Source organism: Girardinichthys multiradiatus, chromosome 5 (assembly GCF_021462225.1).
Source record: "Girardinichthys multiradiatus isolate DD_20200921_A chromosome 5, DD_fGirMul_XY1, whole genome shotgun sequence".
In the NCBI taxonomy this organism is placed as follows: domain Eukaryota; kingdom Metazoa; phylum Chordata; class Actinopteri; order Cyprinodontiformes; family Goodeidae; genus Girardinichthys; species Girardinichthys multiradiatus.
The window spans coordinates 36702400-36718952 of record NC_061798.1 but is presented as its reverse complement, the minus strand read 5'-3'; the positions used below and the strand labels follow the sequence as shown (position 1 = coordinate 36718952).

At 40.5% G+C, this 16553-nt stretch overlaps 1 protein-coding gene across 1 annotated transcript in view; it reads left to right on the top strand.

Moving 5' to 3' along the window:
* Positions 1-16553, top strand: part of LOC124867893 — a 49880-nt gene that overhangs the window by 24218 nt on the left and 9109 nt on the right. The gene's annotated exons all lie outside the window — the stretch shown is intronic.

Sequence of the window (16553 nt, the reverse complement as noted above, 5' to 3'; positions counted from 1 at the left end):
CAACCTTGAAATGCTAGATAAAACCTGAATATTGTTGCTGACTATGTCCATCCATTTATCACCACAGTTTACTGCTGATGGCTACATCCAGAAGGATAAAACACCATGTTACAAAGCTCAAAGCATCTTAAACTGGTTCCATGAACATGTCAATGAGTTTACTGTACTCCTATGGCCTTCACAGTCTTTCCTTCCTTCCGCCATCACATATCTGTTTTGAAGAAAGCACCTCAGGTGTCAGAGAATGACAAAGTGACAAGTTGAACGTTTATGTCACAACTAAACCCCATTCTGTAACACTGATCACCGTGTCGTTTTTCTCGACATGGTGAGATGGCTGTGAGTGTGAAGTTATTAACTGAGATCGAAAAATAACGATGAGGTTGAAGTAGAAACAGATTATGTTTGATTAGACATGTCACATCCAATCACAGTCATATCATGGAGCTGATGAACTCGTACAAATATTGACGACAGTGAAATTCCAATTTGAATTTGTAATATTTTTCATTTGACTGAATAAATGTGTGAATGTTGCAGCCATTTAATGCAGAGAACTTCAAGCTGACGTTTCTTTGGGAACACCGTTTTTGCTTGAAATGCTTTGATTTGCTCACACATAACCTTAAGTAACTAACTCAAAAGCATTATATCTAATTAAGATCTATGGTTCTTTGGGTGTTATGTAAAACTGAAAACCCTCTGCTGACCCACATCAAAACACAAGTAAAGTAAAGTAACTTTAACTGCTGTTTTAATTAGAGTGCTCTACTTAATTGTGTTCCAAACATCACAAGCTGTTCTCTAGAGACAATTTGCTCTTCTAATGCTGCTCAGATATGGATTTGCTTTTTAGTATGACTTTTTATGGAAGTTTTATTGCATATTCTTGAACGACTCTGGCTGCCTGTATGACAGCAACCATTCACTATAAGGTTAACCCCTGGGTAATCCTGGGTTCGATTCCTGGCCAGGGGTCTTTCTGCATGGAGTTTGCATGTTCTTCCCGTGCATGCGTGGATTCTCAACGGCTTCCTCCCACAGTCCAAAGACATGCCTGTTAGGTTAATTGGTCTCTCTAAATTGCCATTAGGTGTATGAATAAGTGTGTGCATGGTTGTTTGTGTGTTGTTCTGCGATGGACTGGCGACCTGTCCAGGGTGTACCCCGCCCCTTGCCCGTAGACTGCTGGAGATAGGCACCAGCTTCCCTGTGACCCACTATGGAATAAGCAGTAGAAAATGACTGACTGACTGACTAATGATTTTGTTTAGAAATTGTTTTTTCACAGACTTTTCCATTTTGGCTTTATTTTTGTTTCATAAAAAAAAAAAAAAAATATTTATTCCGTTGTAAAACGTCTAGATTATAATCATTTTACATCTTGGTAAAGATCAAAACCTTTAAATTAGCACATGACATATATTTTCCTTTTTACAATGACAGCACCGAACTTTATTCCCCATAATTCCCCAAGGCATATAACGATTCCTCTCAGTTTCCTTAGAGGTTTCTTTATCTCCATCTTCATAGCATTCGCCAATGAGAGTGAATTAACCTTTTTTGTAATGTAATAAAAAATTTAATTTCTGGTGAAGAATAAATAGCACCCACACATTTGCTTCCACCTAAAACATTTTAAAAAACAGACAGGCTTGTTGTACCAGGTGCACATGATTAGAAAATTGTTACTCAGCAATTCGAAAGAGGTTTGACCTATTTAAACCTGAAACATTTATTTTGGTGTGCTACTGAAACGAGAGTGAAAATCATGGCAAAATTGAAACAGCTATTTGAGGCAATCAGAAACAAGAATTGCTTGCTTTCTCTCTGAGGCCTGCAGAAGCAAACTGTCCCAGAGAAGTTCCCTACTGAGAAGCAGTCTTTACGAAGCCAAGCGGAGCGGTCTCCTAGTCTGGAAGGAAGACAGCAGAGACCCCATCACCGTGGTTACGGTAACGTGCAGTGTGGTTAGTGGACAGAATGGGCCGTCTTTCATCCACAGCTACGGAGGTTAGCATTTGTTCACAGACAGAACAGCCGCCACTCCCCACTAAGGAGGTTAGATGAAGCTAACCATTGTTCACTGTGGATACCTTCTTCAAACTTCGTCGTCACCCGGACAACTCCTTAGCATGGTCAGAGGTTAGGTTTGGGCAGAGCAGAATAATATGGAAGTGATTTAGATTGAAATTATCTTAACGTTTTTCATTTTATGAAGTTTGGTTTTGTTTGTGTTGAACTCAGCTATCTTGGTGCTAGCAGATCTGCAGCACACGTGCTCAGGTTGTGTTCTTTGTGTGTTTTTAAAGTTAAGACAAACTTTATTAAAGGGTGATTTTAAACAGAAGATTGATCATAATGCGCCTCCGCGCTTATGCATTTTAACCCTTTTATTAACAGTATTTTTAAAGGTGTGTGTTTGAATCTGGTGCTAAGCTAGCAGCTTCTTTGTTAGCTTAACTGCTCACAGGTAAGGACACGTGCTTGCTGCTAACTAATATTTACCCAGGAAGGTTTAGTTGTCAATCCAGTAAATAATGTGTCCCTAGCATCATTTTACTAAATTTGATAACTAAGTAAACACCATTAAGGCCCAATTCTCCAGAAAGATTTGGCTCTTTCCAAAATATTCCCTTAATAATATTTCTTCAAATATTATTTGAATAAATAAAGGCAGCTAATGAGACACCGTTGAGAAATGGTCATCCAGAAGGTTGGTTTTATTCAGCAGATCATTATTTAAAACATTGTTTTATTAAAATAATATTTTATCTTGCATTGTGAATGGTTGTCGAAACGTTTGCTGATTATTGCCTAAGTTAGTTCCAAGACTAACTTAACTTCATTTCCAGATTCTTCAAGATAATCCTTGGTTCTCAAACATAAATAACATTGCATGGTAATGTTGCATCACTCTTTTGATCATGGTTCTCAATCATCTTTGATCAACTTGTTTATATTGTACATAGCCCATTAGTCTCCGTTATTCTTTAATTCTGCTTGGTAGTTTAGTTGGATTGTTTTAGCATAGTAAAACGTTTGTTGATTGGAATATGTTTGACTTTGAGTTGACTTATTTTTGTTAATAAATTCTTGTATTTTAAGAAATTGTGTGAATTCATTCCATATACAGGTCCTTCTCAAAATATTAGCATATTGTGATAAAGTTCATTATTTTCCATAATGTCATGATGAAAATTTAACATTCATATATTTTAGATTCATTGCATACTAACTGAAATATTTCAGGTCTTTTATTGTCTTAAAACGGATGATTTTGGCATACAGCTCATGAAAACCCAAAATTCCTATCTCACAAAATTAGCATATTTCATCCGACCAATAAAAGAAAAGTTTTTTAATACAAAAAACGTCAACCTTCAAATAATCATGTACAGTTATGCACTCAATACTTGGTCGGGAATCCTTTTGCAGAAATGACTGCTTCAATGCGGCGTGGCATGGAGGCAATCAGCCTGTGGCACTGCTGAGGTCTTATGGAGGCCCAGGATGCTTCGATAGCGGCCTTTAGCTCATCCAGAATGTTGGATCTTGAGTCTCTCAACGTTCTCTTCACAATATTCCACAGATTCTCTATGGGGTTCAGGTCAGGAGAGTTGGCAGGCCAATTGAGCACAGTGATACCATGGTCAGTAAACCATTTACCAGTGGTTTTGGCACTGTGAGCAGGAGCCAGGTTGTGCTGAAAAATGAAATCTTCATCTCCATAAAGCTTTTCAGCAGATGGAAGCATGAAGTGCTCCAAAATCTCCTGATAGCTAGCTGCATTGACCCTGCCCTTGATAAAACACAGTGGACCAACACCAGCAGCTGACACGGCACCCCAGACCATCACTGACTGTGGGTACTTGACACTGGACTTCTGGCATTTTGGCATTTCCTTCTCCCCAGTCTTCCTCCAGACTCTGGCACCTTGATTTCCGAATGACATGCAGAATTTGCTTTCATCCGAAAAAAGTACTTTGGACCACTGAGCAAAAGTCCAGTGCTGCTTCTCTGTAGCCCAGGTCAGGCGCTTCCGCCGCTGTTTCTGGTTCAAAAGTGGCTTGACCTGGGAAATGCGGCACCTGTAGCCCATTTCCTGCACACGCCTGAGCACGGTGGCTCTGGATGTTTCTACTCCAGACTCAGTCCACTGCTTCCGCAGGTCCCCCAAGGTCTGGAATCGGCCCTTCTCCACAATCTTCCTCAGGGTCCGGTCACCTCTTTTCGTTGTGCAGCGTTTTCTGCCACACTTTTTCCTTCCCACAGACTTTCCACTGAGGTGCCTTGATACAGCACTCTGGGAACAGCCTATTCGTTCAGAAATTTATTTCCGTCTTACCCTCTTGCTTGAGGGTGTCAATAGTGGCCTTCTGGACAGCAGTCAGGTCGGCAGTCTTACCCATGATTGGGGTTTTGAGTGATGAACCAGGCTGGGAGTTTTAAAGGCCTCAGGAATCTTTTGCAGGTGTTTAGAGTTAACTCGTTGATTCAGATGATTAGGTTCATAACTCGTTTAGAGACCCTTTTAATGATATGCTAATTTTGTGAGATAGGAATTTTGGGTTTTCATGAGCTGTATGCCAAAATCATCCGTATTAAGACAATAAAAGACCTGAAATATTTCAGTTAGTGTGCAATGAATCTAAAATATATGAATGTTAAATTTTCATCATGACATTATGGAAAATAATTAACTTTATCACAATATGCTAATATTTTGAGAAGGACCTGTATGTGCAGAGATTTGTTGTTCAATGTCAGAGCTTGTCTCACTCCTTTCTATTTTGTCCTAATACCATCGCCTTACTGGGTTGGTATTCACAGGACAACCCTTAACAGACCAAAATATTATTTGATAAAATATTAAAATATTAATATTAAATAATATTCTCATATTCATAATCCCAACAGTCTTGAGGGGGTAAAGCTCCGGGTGGTACTGACTGCACCAATGGACCAGGCAATCCACCTCATGTCTGTATGCAGATTCATCATTTTCCTGGATCAGACCATTAGCCGTGGTGTGTTGTGCAATAACAGCTGGAAGATTCTCTCTGTCTGGTTTTATTCCTTAAGGAAAACTGTCCATCAGACAAAATGAAAATTCTTCTGAAACATAGTGTTCACTAATGCCAACAAATCCATTTTAAACACAATTTTTGTATCAGTCATAGTTATTTACTTTTATTTTTGCCATCTACTTTCAGTCCTTATGACTCTGGCATCATTGACAACTGGTGACCCAGATATTCACTATGCAGACCATTCGAGCCTTTTAAAAGCTTTGCATTTTTGTAAAATCCTGCCTTGTACGTTTTGTATTACATTTATTTTTTATTCAGTTGTTTTTTTTAATATAATTGTGCAGTTGCTGAAAAAGTTTAAACAGAATAAAAGGAATTTGACCCATGTGCAAGTTCTGCACACAAAGTAAAAATAAAAATATATAAGAAAAAATACTGGTTTCACATTCCAACTATGAAAAGTTAATGAAGGGTTTCTGTAAGCAAATAACATAAACTTAGTGCCCTGGGCTTGTGTTCACAATTTTACCATAATGCGGACAGACCTTTGGCCCTGAAGATAGATGACCGCGTTAAATAGCATCACTGTCAGAGTCCTGGTCTTGCTCTGCATTCACTGTTCCAGCTCCAGTCTGTGTTGGTAAAATGGGAAGACAGTTGCCCTCACCACCTTCAAAACTTGCATGAATGTTCTGCATAATATCCTTGCAATGACCTCCTGTTATTCTGATTATACCATTGAGCAGATGGATGAAGTAATATGGTTTTAAAACTGAGTGAAAACACAATTTAGTTACCTTCAATATTACAAATGGGTTGCTAGTACGTGTATTAAAATAGGCTCTAGCAAAATCCTAACTTGTTTGTCTGTTTAATAGGTCATTGTATTAGTATTTTTCATCACAGTAAAGTATGGATTGATAATCAGCTATGGACAAATACCCACATTTTCTTAGTATTTGGATTTTGCACTAAAGAAATGGCACCAGTCTAAACTGATTAAAGTGGGATGTGCATATTTGGGAGCTTAAAACACTCTTGCTTTTCACCAGCTATTTTCATAAATTGACAGAAAGTGAAACCCAAGTTATTTTTTTAACAAATTCTTCCTTTCCATTTCTCTTGTTTACTTGTTTGTCAGTGTAACAATCTGTTCATTTTAGCTGTAGCTTTACAATAATGGTAAATGGTGTGCACTTGTATAGCGCTTTGTCAAGTCCCCAGATACCCTAAAGCACCTCGCACTACAATCAGTTATTCACCCATTCATACACATATTCAAACACACAGTGGTAAGATACATTGTAGACACAGTTGCTCTGGGCCAGACTAACAGAAGTAAGGCTGCCATACACAGGCACCACCGAGCTCTCTGACCACCTTCAGCAGGCAAGGCTTGTTTTGCCCAAGGACACGACTGAGACGGGCAGAGGAGGGATTCGAACTGGTAACCCACCGGTTATAGGGCAAATCCCTACCCCCACATAAATGTCTCAAACTGATGACTTTGGATCATTTAAGAAGAATATACTTGCCTCCAACATTCTCTCACTGTTAAGCTAGCTGCAACATTACAAGGACAATTATTTTTGTCGTACTCGTACTCGTCGTCTTCCGCTTATCCGGGACCGGGTCGCGGGGGCAGCAGACTCAGCAGAGATGCCCAGACGTCCCTCTCTCCAGACACCTCCTCCAGTTCCTCCAGGGGGAGCCCAAGGCGTTCCCAGGCCAGCCGAGACCTCCCGAGGAAGGCGTCCAGGAGGCATCCGGTATAGATGCCCGAGCCACCTCAACTGGCTCCTCTCGATGTGGAGGAGCAGCGGCTGTACTCCGAGCCCCTCCCGGATGGCCGAGCTCCTCACCCTATCTCTAAGGGAGTGCCCGGCCACCCTACGGAGGAAGGTCATTTCAGCCGCTTGTATCCGGGATCTCGTTCTTTCAGTCATGACACAAAGTTCATGGCCATAGGTGAGGGTAGGAACGTAGACCGACCGGTAAATTGAGAGCTTTGCTTTTCGGCTCAGCTCTCTCTTCACCACAACGGACCGACACAGCGCCCCCATTACTGTGGCAGCCGCACCGATCCGTCTGTCGATCTCCCGCTCCATTCTTCCCTCACTCGTGAACAAGACCCCGAGATACTTAAACTCCTCCACTTGAGGCAGGAACTCCCCTCCAACCTGAAGAGGACAAGCCACCCTTTTCCGGTCGAGTACCATGGCCTCGGACTTGGAGGAGCTGATCCTCATCCCAGCCGCTTCACACTTGGCTGCGAACCGCCACAGCGCATGCTGTAGGTCTTGGCTAGAGGGGGCCAGCAGGACCACGTCATCCGTAAAAAGAACAGACGAAATCCACTGGTCCCCAAACCAGACCCCCTCCGGCCCTTGGCTGCGTCTAGAAATCCTGTCCATAAAAGTTATGAACAGGACTGGTGACAAAGGACAGCCCTGCCGGAGTCCAACATGCACCGGGAACAGGTCCGACTTAGTGCCGGCAATGCGGACCAAACTCCTGCTCCGCTCGTACAGGGACCGGATAGCCCCTAATAAAGGGCCCCCGATTCCATACTCCTGGAGCACCCCCCACAGGGCATCACGAGGGACACAGTCGAATGCCATCTCCAGGTCCACAAAACACATGTGAACCGGTTGGGCAAACTCCCATGAACCCTCGAGCACCCTGTAGAGGGTATAGAGCTGGTCCAGTGTTCTACGGCCGGGACGAAAACCACACTGCTCCTCCTGAAGCCGAGGTTCGACTATCGGTCGGACTCTCCTCTCCAATACCCTAGCGTAGGCCTTACCAGGGAGGCTGAGGAGTGTGATCCCCTGTAGCTGGAACACACCCTCCGGTCCCCCTTCTTATGAAGGGGGACCACCACCCCAGTCTGCCAGTCCAGAGGCACTGTCCCCGACCGCCACGCAATGTTGAAGAGGCGTGTCAACCATGACAGCCCTACAACATCCAGAGACTTAAGGTACTCAGGGCAGATCTCATCCACCCCCAAAGCCTTGCCACCGCGGAGCTTTTTAACCACCTCAAGGTAAAGATAAAATATATTGAATAACTGCAGTAACATCAAGTGCATAATCTTAGGAGCAGTTAAGCATTTCAACAGACTGAGACAGAAAACTGTGCAGCAGTCTTGCGGTTTTGCTTTTGATGTTAATGGCAGAAGGCTAATGGCAGATGGAGAGTCCTCAATAGGGGGAGTGCCAAAATAATAGTACCGAGACCGTTTGGACAAGGCTGTCTCGATAAGGTTGTTTTGGTTTGCGCCCTAGTGCAATTACTGTGTTCACATCTTCACAAACAAACTGCACCAAGAGGGGAAACAAATAGCTAGTTTTAAACATACTAAACACCTCAGGTGTGAATACACCCTTAATGTACTGCTTTTCAGCAACCGAACTCTAGAGCGGTTCTTTAATGGTGTGAATGTGATCCGACCAAAGTAAACAAACTGTAGGTGTAATAACGCCCTAACACTCTGTCTACCATAGCTCTGTGGAATGTTGAGGAAACTGGTAAGGGATGATGTTTTTTTCAGTTTACTTTAAAAAGTGCAGGTTCTACTGGGCCTGTTTCACAAACCTAGTTGTTTCTTTAAGTGGGTGAAGTCATCAGAGATCAGCACTCCAAAGATTTTAAATCTATTCATTTTCTGGTAATCTTTTTAGTTAATTAGGTTTATTAATTGAGTAAAAACTTTGAATGTACCATGGAGGAAATTATTTCAACATAATTTTAGGAGTTTAGTTTCATTCCCAACTTTGATTATCTTTTCAACATAAATCCTCTCGTTACCTGGTGAAAAAAAAATCATCCATCAATCCATCATCTTTCACTTTTCTGAGGTCCCCATCCCCAACTCTAAGGCTCAGCCTTCCGCCCTGCAGAGGAAGCTCTCTTAAGCCTATTGTGTTTGACAGGGGCCCAAGTCAAGTCCTTGAGAGCTACTGTTCTGCAACTGTTAGATGCATCACTTCTCCAACACACCTGAATCAAATGGCTGAATTCCCTCATCAGCATGTCATTAGGCTTGGCAGAGGCCTGGTAACAATCTGTATATTTGATATACCTGTGTTGAAGCAGGGTTGCACCTTAAAGTTGCACAATAGTAGCTCTTGAAGACTGGATTTGGGTACCCCTGCCGTTTGGGATCTCGTTTTTTTTCAGTCTTAATCCGTATGGTCATAGATAAGAGTTGGAAAGTAGACAGAATGGTAAATGAAATACTTTACTTTTTGGCTATGCTCTTTTCTTTATCATGACAGAGCAGAAAAATATGCATTAGGGCAGGCAAAGCCCAAATCCATCTACTTCTGTTTTGCTTTATCCTACCATCGACAAGATACTAAGATATGTAAATTTCTTCCACATGAGGCAAAGACGAGTCCTGACTCTGAGAGAATGTTCCACTTTTTCTAGTAGAGAATCATTGTAAAAATATATATTAAAATGCAGATGGAAGTAATGTGTTTTTTACCTGAATATTCTTCTGTATAATTTCCTTTCTGTCAACAAAAAAACTATGCTGTTAAGTCAGAGATTGAGTATAATTCCTAACATAGAAAGTGTCTAAATTGACATTCTCATTGTTTTACACTCTGAAAGGTTGTCTAAAGAGGATTACTATATGACAAACCTGCTGTGTTAAGGGTTAATTCCTAAGCCTCCACATTGCTTTCACTTCCTTTATACCTTTGCATATTTGTTGGGAACACAGTCACTCTCTCCCATTCCTTAACACTTCCACGTCCTTTTATCCCTTGCTCTGTATAATCCAGGTTGCTGATTGGCTTTTTGTCTGTGGCTAATTAACAATTAGCTAACACATTGTTTTCTTTGTGAAATTCGGACGTGTCTTTAGCTTCTAACAATTTATTTTATTACTTCCCCCCTTTATTACTCCTTCATACGTGTCTCACTGTGTCGTCTTTTTTTAACACCTGAAGCGAACTGGTGAGTCGCTTCTGTCCATAGATGGTTAATTGGAATTACACTGAGGCTCTATATGGTGGTGGATGTATTTATTATGTATTTAATGGTCTGATATATTTATATCTACCTTTTGCCAAACTATATAATTTCCACTCTGTCCATAAATGGTTAATTGGAATTACATTGAGGCTCTATATGGTGGTGGATGTTTTTATTATGTATTTAATGGTCTGATATATTTATATCTACCTTTTGCCAAACTATATAATTTCCTCTTTGTTGTTTTACTTTTTAATGTCTGTCATTTCCTTGCTTTTACATGACTACACACAGTTATATGCAGTTGTTCCAATGCTCTTTCTTGACTATTTTTCTCCAGTTGTAGCAATAAAATGGTTTCCCAACAAACATTAGAATACTCAATATTACATGGACATTTGCCTCTTTTCTTTTATGTGCCCCAACTCTCCCTCTCATCTTATCAGTTACTCTTTCTGTTCTTCTTGTTGGGACCCACAGCCATGGATTTCAACATTGAACTCTGGTACGAACTCTTCTGGAACTTTTCAAAATAAATTGCATTAACCTACTTCCGGCACAACTTAGGAATCGGGGGTAACAGCGGACTTCCCATGATGCCTCCGTCTGAATAAGAGCACCCCCTCTCCAACAAGCCAATCTCTTTCCACACGGCCTCTAGTGGGACCAGTCAGGAGAGGCCCAGCGGACTGATGTCTCTTTGCTGGCAAACTCTTCAACTGGATTCAAGGAAGCCATACAATCATCAATCATATGCAAAGATAAGTACGAATGAAATACTGTCTGTGTATCCGGTATTTTCATTCATGAACGGGGAAATTAAGTTGTAAGAGTTGCTTACTTTTTCTCTCTGAGGCTTGCAGAAGCAAATTGTCCCAGAGAAGTTCCCTACAGAGAAGCGGTCTCTATGAAGCCGAGCGGAGACCGCACCACCGTGGTAACGGTAACGTGCAGTGTGGTTGGCGGACACAACGAGCAGTTCTTCATCCACAGCTGGAGGTTAGCGGGATGCTAACCCTTTGTTCCCAGAGCACCTTCAACCGCCCCACAGCTAAGGAGGTCAGCTGTGGCTAACCTTTGTTCACTGTGGATACCTTCTTCAAACTTCGTCACTTGGACAACATTCCTCACCACGGTTCATGAGGTTAGGTGTTTTGGGCAGAGACAGATTTAGAATGAAATGATCTAAACGTTTTTCATTTTATGAAGTTTTGTTTGTGTTGAACTCTGCTATCTTGGTGCTAGCAGGCTATCTGCAGCACACGTGTTCAAGTTGTGTTTTTAAAGTTAAGACAAACTTTACTTGAAGGGTGATTTTAAACAGATGATTGATCATTACGCGCCGTCCGCGCTTATGCATTTTAACCCTTTTATTAACGGTATTTTAAAGGTATGTGTTGATTCTGGTGCTAAGCTATTAGCTTCTTATGTTAGCTCAAATGCTAACCGGTAAGAACATGTGCTTGCTACTAAAGAGTATTTAACAGAAAAGTTGTTAGTTTTCAAGCTAGTGAATAATAGTCCCTGAACATCATTTACTAGATTTGATAACTAAGTAAACACCATTAAGCCCCATTTCTCCAGAAAGATGTGGCTCTTTTCCAAAATACTATCTTAATAATACTTCTTCAAATAGTATTTCAATAAATAAAGGCAGCTAATTAGACACCGTTGAGAAATGGTCATCCAGAATGTTGGTTTTATTCAGATCATTATTTAAAACATTTTATTAAAATAATATTTTATCTGATCTTGCATGTGAATGGTTGTCTAAACATTTGCTGATTATTGCCTAAGTTAGTTCCAAGACTAACTTCCCTTAGCAAAAAGTAGTATACTTGAAGATCATTTTATTAAGTACACTTGAGTTTAAGTATATCAAGTATACATTTGATTTGACTATGTACTTGTAATGTACTAGAAAGTATACTAATTAAATACTTCTTCAGACTAAATTGGGACATTTTTAAGTTTATAAAGGTATACTTTAAGTATACTGTTACAAGATCATTTTAAGTTTACCAAATTATACATTAAAGTATGCAAGTACACTCATCTATACAGGTCCTTCTCAAAAAATTAGCATATTGTGATAAAGTTAATTATTTTCTATAATGTAATGATGAAAATTTAACATTCATATATTTTAGATTCATTGCACACTAACTGAAATATTTCAGGTCTTTTGTTTTCTTAATATGGATGATTTTGGCATACAGCTCATGAAAACCCAAAATTCCTATCTCACAAAATTAGCATATTTCATCCGACCAATAAAAGAAAAGTGTTTTTAATACAAAAAACGTCAACCTTCAAATAATCATGTACAGTTATGCACTCAATACTTGGTCGGGAATCCTTTTGCAGAAATGACTGCTTCAATGCGGCGTGGCATGGAGGCAATCAGCCTGTGGCACTGAGGTCTAATGGAGGCCCAGGATGCTTCAATAGCGGCCTTTAGCTCATCCAGAGTGTTGGGTCTTGAGTCTCTCAACGTTCTCTTCACAATATCCCACAGATTCTCTATGGGGTTCAGGTCAGGGGAGTTGGCAGGCCAATTGAGCACAGTGATACCATGGTCAGTAAACCATTTACCAGTGGTTTTGGCACTGTGAGCAGGTGCCAGGTTGTGCTGAAAAATGAAATCTTCATCTCCATAAAGCTTTTCAGCTGATGGAAGCATGAAGTGCTCCAAAATCTCCTGATAGCTAGCTGCATTGACCCTGCCCTTGATAAAACACAGTGGACCAACACCAGCAGCTGACACGGCACCCCAGACCATCACTGACTGTGGGTACTTGACACTGGACTTCTGGCATTTTGGCATTTCCTTCTCCCCAGTCTTCCTCCAGACTCTGGCACCTTGATTTCCGAATGACATGCAGAATTTGCTTTCATCCGAAAAAATTACTTTGGACCACTGAGCAACAGTCCAGTGCTGCTTCTCTGTAGCCCAGGACTGGGGAATGCGGCACCTGTAGCCCATTTCCTGCACACGCCTGTGCACGGTGGCTCTGGATGTTTCTACTCCAGACTCAGTCCACTGGTTCCACAGGTCCCCCAAGGTCTGGAATCGGCCCTTCTCCACAATCTTCCTCAGGGTCCGGTCACCTCTTCTCATTGTGCAGCGTTTTCTGCCACACTTTTTCCTTCCCACAGACTGAGGTGCCTTGATACAGCACTCTGGGAACAGCCTATTCGTTCAGAAATTTCTTTCTGTGTCTTACCCTCTTGCTTGAGGGTGTCAATAGTGGCCTTCTGGACAGCAGTCAGGTCGGCAGTCTTACCCATGATTGGGGTTTGGAGTGATGAACCAGGCTGGGAGTTTTAAAGGCCTCAGGAATCTTTTGCAGGTGTTAACTCGTTGATTCAGATTATGAGGTTCATAGCTCGTTTAGAGAGCCTTTTAATGATATGCTAATTTTGTGAGATAGGAATTTTGGGTTTTCATGAGCTGTATGCCAAAATCATCCGTATTAAGACAATGAAATACCTGAAATATTTCAGTTAGTGTGCAATGAATCTAAAATATATGAATGTTAAATTTTCATCATGACATTATAGAAAATAATAAACTTTATCACAATATGCTAATTTTTTGAGAAGGACCTGTACTTGTAAGTTCGCTTAGCATATTACTTATAGCATACTATTTATATACAGAAATACACTTCTTAAAGTATTCTTAAAATTGACCCATAATGTATGTACACATCACCGCGATGTTTACAAAATCACAAGACAAAATCTTGAGAACTTTCATTTATTTATATAACATTTTAAAACATAACGTCCAGTGTTTTTGCAATTACCTGCCTAAATGATTAAAGGTGTGCAGTTCAAAAACAAAAAGCCTCTATGAAATGAAGCCCTGCTATAAACATTTTATGGAAAAGGTGCACATTTGCATATAAAAATGTAAACACTATGAAATCCTTCTCTGTAAAAAATGGAACATGAGAAAGTGTGCATATCCTTTTAAAAGTGTAAACAAAATAGTGTCTCCAACAGAGAACTGAACTCATGCCTTGTCAAAAGAAGGTAAAAGAATAGTGCACATCTTTGGAACAAAAAATAAATATCTTGGCAGAAACAAAAACGCTACTTTTATGACTTCTTTTCATGTAGTTGCTTGGCATAGTTTATATTGTTGCATTTCTTTCTTATGATTCGTCTCACATCTTGCATGGTGGTGTCTGGGGAACTTCGCCTGGGCATAGACTGTGTGAAAAAACATACAAAACAAAACATTACTTCAGTGTTTTATCCACAACTAACACAAATGTCAAAGAGGCATAAAGCAGTGATTATCAATTATTTTCTATCCCTCTCAGGGAGCAGAAATTCTTTCTGACCACTAGAACTTGGCCGGTTGATGAACATTCCAACGAACCATCAAGGACAATGACCTCTGTGACAGTGCTTCATGGACTTACTTGCACACACTCACTCGCGCACACACACACATGCTCAAGATAAACATATGCACCCCCTCACACCACCTTCACCGTTCCCAGCATGATGTTGTTTTGTCAACTGTTGCTTCTTTGTGCTGAGGTTTTTTTGCAATCTCAAACTGTATCCTGCTAAGGATAAAGTGTGAAATATGATTTTTTTTCCCCCTCTACTTACCTAATGTGGCCTCTTTTCTCATCTAACAAGGGCAGCGCCTGTGAGTGGGCAGCAAAGCCTCGGTGACCCGTCTCCCTTGTCTTGTGTCATGATGTATGTTTGGATGGGTTGTACTGGAATTCTAATTTCCCCTCAGGGATCAATAAAGTATCTTTGAATTGAAATTGAATTGAATGGAATTTCCACCCCCCCTCAAACCTCACATATATACATAAAAAAATCAAGTAATGGAAGCTTAAAATGCATCATCATTTATTAAAGGTGATGTTAGAATCTTATTGCATTTAAAGCAATAAAATGTTATTTAAAAATAAATTAATTTTTTTCTAGCATTTTCTCTTTCATATATCTTTACTATTTTAAGTTGCAAAACAGAATTTTTTATTCGCTTACTCGATTATTCGCCAGAATCGATAGAAAACTCGATTACTAAAATGATCGTTTACAACAGCCCTAGTGTATTACCTCCATTTGTAACAGTAAAACAGTTTTTGATTCATATAGCTAAGAAAAAGAGTGCAAATGAATCACTCGGAAGTGCATTTTTGTAGAACTTATGCAAAAACATTCAAACTGTGAACTTAAATGCAAGTAGCAAAACCTATTATAGAGGGACTGCACATACATCACACTCCAATCAGCTACACTGAATAAGACAGAGCAATAACTGAGTGGGCAGCCTGCTGACGGTGACATCACATGCAAGCCTTCTATAATTTACCAAAAATAAAAACATTATCTATTGTTTACCATCACATATAGGCATAATTATTTGTTTGTTAGAATTGTTACATATGTAGTGTTGATAGTGAGTGCTGATAGCGTGTACACATGTATGTCTTTTCATATTACAAGTGACAGTAACTGAACTAATATCATGTACAATATTATAGTACATGGAACATTACAGACATCTGCTCATAAAAGGAGAAAACAATATGTATGGATTTATTTTAGACACGTTTTGTCCTAAATTATACCCACTCACCAAGTATGGCATCAAGCTTTGTGTTATCCAATTGTGGCTTTGACTCCACATCTATGTGAGCCCTGGACTGCCTTCCGGTCAAGCTCGAATTGGACAGTGTTTCTCTGCCATAGACGAGCACCGCGAGATCCCCAATGTACAATGCTGAGCTTGTAGTTCGCAGGGACTTCAGCTTTTGTCTTTGGACTTTTACATCGTAGTCTGGCACAAGAGGCACCTGCAAAACATTTAATATAGACTTTATTGATCTCATACCCATACCCATTTTACCCATCCATGCCCACCCAGTGGGCTGCCATTGTGTGGCGCCCAGGGAGCAATCTGGGGCTAAGGGTCTTGCTCAGGGACCCAGAGTGGCGGGCTGTGATTTGAACCAGGGTACTTGTGGCCTCTATGGAACCACTAACCAGTAGGTCACCACTGCCCCACAGCAATGTTACTCACCAAATAATGATTAAACAATTACATACAGTATTTGGAAATCTACTCTATTTATTCATCTGTGCAGTGAATATGCATAGGCCTATACTTTATAGACTAACAGCAGAACATAAGAAATCTGAGTGTCATACTGTTTCCTAATGGTATACGTCCAGGACAAAGTTTATCAATATTTTCATTCTAGCTTATGTGTGCAATCAAAAGATGTAGAGGGAAACTGTATAGCAAACATCTCCCCACATGGATCAATAGTATACAGTAGCCATGCATTTTGAGGTAATTACCATATCATCAGGGTCAGATAACACTTGAGGAGAGGTAGGTGGAGAAACTGGTGGCTCTACAGATGGTGTGGGTGTTGGCCAGGTGGATGCAGGAGTTGATATCTGAACGGTGATTCTTTCGATCACATCTTTCAGTTGTGTCACTACTACTGGAAGCTCTGTAAAAGAAATGAAAACAAGGGGCAAAAC